The sequence below is a fragment of the Nannospalax galili genome, unplaced genomic scaffold (genome assembly GCF_000622305.1).
Source record: "Nannospalax galili isolate Female #2095 unplaced genomic scaffold, S.galili_v1.0 scaffold1423, whole genome shotgun sequence".
NCBI classification, from domain to species: domain Eukaryota; kingdom Metazoa; phylum Chordata; class Mammalia; order Rodentia; family Spalacidae; genus Nannospalax; species Nannospalax galili.
In genome coordinates, this window is record NW_008349231.1 from 215,206 (window position 1) to 218,642 (window position 3,437).

The window sequence follows — 3,437 nt, forward strand, 5'->3', positions numbered from 1 at the left end:
CCAGGACCAGAAGTGGTGCTCCTGGAGCCCAAGAAAGGGACTGGGTTGCTCTGGGTGAGAAGGGTCAGGAAGCAGTATTGGTTCCCCAGGTGTCTGGGGCCCCAAGACTAGGAGTGGCGCAGGGCTCAAACTAGGAGTATAGAACGGCAAGGGGTTGTGGAAGGGTGAATGTGGCTTAGGGAGTCCCTGCGCGGAGAGCTGCGCTATAGACTTACCCCAAGAGGCCTGAGGATAGTAGTGCCAGTATACTTATTTTTTTTAAAACTAAAGTGGTTGTAGTTATTTTTATATTATTCAAAGAAAGTTGCAATTCATAGAACGGCGGGGGGGGGATGGAAGGGTGAATGTGGCTTAGGGAGTCCCTGCGCGGAGAGCTGCGCTATAGACTTACCCCAAGAGGCCTGAGGATAGTAGTGCCAGTCTACTTATTTTTTTTAAAACTAAAGTGGTTGTAGTTATTTTTATATTATTCAAAGAAAGTTGCAATTATCTTGGAAATAAAAACATTAAATATTTAAGTTAAGAAAAATATAATGGCTATTCAAACTGTACATAGTGACATAAAAATGTAAGAACCAAATCAATTACTTCATGATTCTTTGAAAACAGAATAAGGAAGGAAAAATTAATGTGCATCTAATAATTAAAATGAAAACTGTCTATCAATGTTTTATTTCCTGGGCAAACATTTCCCTAAGTATTTCTACTTTAGATTTGCTTTACAAAAATAGCCTTGTAATAAAATCTAAATGCACTCTAACAAGGAAGATAGGAAATAAGAAGCCTGTTATTGTCATCACTCCAGATTGACTATTTTACTTATATTCCAAAATGTAAGTTAATGCCTACGCTTGTAGATATTACATCTGCTCACTGAGCCTTAGTGCAAGTCAAATTTAGGTATATGTAGACATTCTTGATGAGGCATCATAGCATGTAATCTTTTATTTCTAACTACAAATGAGTTTCAGCCAAGTTCATTTGTACAATGCCAAACATGACGATGGTCTTGACTTCTTTGTGTATATTTTTTTGTATAATGCTACAACCATTTTGGATATGTAATAGAGAGAATCAGCCATGATGTTGTTGGTCCAATGTTATTCCCAAGCCCTGGGGTGTCAGTGGAAAGGAAGTGATGCACATTTCACTCTTCAGACGCTCAGTATTTTCATATGTAGGATGAAGTTTATGGTGATCTTTTCACATAAGCTTGATGAAACCAGAGGATAATGGGAATAAACATCATGAAATATGAAATATGCAAATATTTTAGCATTATTATTTTGACCATGTAGCAATGTCAATATCTAGATGAGATGAATTCTGTAGGAAGATTTTTCTACTTCTGGTCATCAAGTAAGCACATAAGGCATGTACACAGTCTGAACAATTTTCCTTTCCATTTTATTAAAATGAATACCTCTCAATTTGGAATTTTGCAATTCTTATTTATTAGAATAAACTCAGACATTTATTTTATATTTATTTATTTATTTGTGTATTTATTTATTTATTATTTCCCTTTTTGTCATTTTGAGTAAAATCTGTTTGTTATCTCAATTGACCCAGAATGCATTATATAGACCAGGCTGACTTTGAACTCACAGAAATCTTTCTGGCTCTGCCTCCTGAATGCTGGGATTATAGGTGTGTGCCACCATGCCTGGCCATATTTATAGAGAATATTAGTTCTTAGGGACTGTAAATTTATAGAAAATTAATAGTTTAAAAATGAAGTATTTTTTTAATTCTATAATTCTAGAGGCTACTCATCTAAAATCAGTTTGTCAGTAGCATTGGCTCTTTTTGGAGCCTGTGAGGAATAGACAGTTCTCTGATGATTAGTACTAATGAGTACTTAATGTGAAGTTGCCTAGTTAATTTGCTGTGACAGAATGTCTGACAAAAGCAACTTAGAGAAGGAATGATTTCTTTGGGATCATGGTTTGAAGATACAGTCCATTATGAAAGGGGAGGGATAGTGCCTGTAGTGTTGAGTGTGTGCTTGCTCACATCTTAGTAGATCAGGAAGTAGAGAGTGTTGCTAGGAAGAGGGTGGGGCTATATACTTAAGGCCTGTATTCAGCAACCCACTTCCTCTCACTTGATGTCATTTGTAGCAAGATGTATAGGTGTCATGTTAAGTGAACTAAGTCAGACTCTAAAGCCAACAGCTGTGTGAAAAGCATGTCTATCTGAAAGTAAGTACTAGAGACTGAGAAGTAGATGAAAGCAATTTTGAGACTCATTGATTTGATCAGTACATGCTGAATGCACACACAGACAGACACACACATACATATACACACACACATGCACACACATGTTGATCTCATTCATGTGAAAAGCACAAATGTGCTATTAAAAATTAAAATGATATATATATTGTGATTATCAGACATCAAGTCGGTGAAATATTTTTCCTCATATTTGGAAATTAAAAATTAAAGTGATATACATTGTGGTTATCAGGCATCAAAATGGTGAAATATCTTTCCTCATAATTTGAAAATTCATAATTTGGAAAAATATACCATGTGTATGCATAATATATCAAAACTATTTGAAAGATTGTGTAAAAATCAATTTAAAAAAACTCAATTTTCCAATTTGAGTAGCTCTCAACAACCTGCAACTCTAGCTCCAGGGGATAGGAAACCTCTTACATTCATAGGCACCTATATGCACTTGCACACACTTAAACACAAACACAAACACACATGTAATTAAAAAACTAAATGAAATAATTGGACAAATCTTGGCCAAAGACTGCAAAAAAAATGAGATATATTAAAAATCATGAAAACGCATACATTTTATTTGTAAGTATGGATAGAGAAATAAAATGACAATGTGATACATATCAACAAACTAAAGTACGAACAAGTCAAGTCAATTTTACTATTGCTGAATACATACATTTTTTTTAATTAAAATCATAAATTTATTTCTTATCGCATTTATTTCAGCCTTGGCTTCATTTCTTTTTCTCATTTTAAGAGCATTTTATTTATTTATTTCATTTTAAATTTTTTTTTCATACAAAAGAATTCATTCCAAAGCAATTGACATTGAGACGTTTTCACATGCATTTCTAATCTCTATATACATGACTATCACTGGTCACAGTCGCCCACCTTCTGAGCTCCTCGGCATCTGAGCATGATTACAAACTCATCAGATAGACAGCCTTCCTCTCCCACTAGAGGCTCCATACTCAGCCATCCCTGTCACTGTCCACTGTGTTGTCAGAACCCTCATCCATTCCCCCCTGTCTGCCCTTCTGGTAAATCTAGTCAGCCAGAGGTCCCTGTTCCAGGAGGGTCAGCTGTTCCTCATCTACGGCAATCCATTGTCAATATTCCTTTGGATAGAATTGGGGTCTGCTGTTCATTTTTCCAGTAGTATGTTGGGTTACTGTCTGGAAGAGCCTT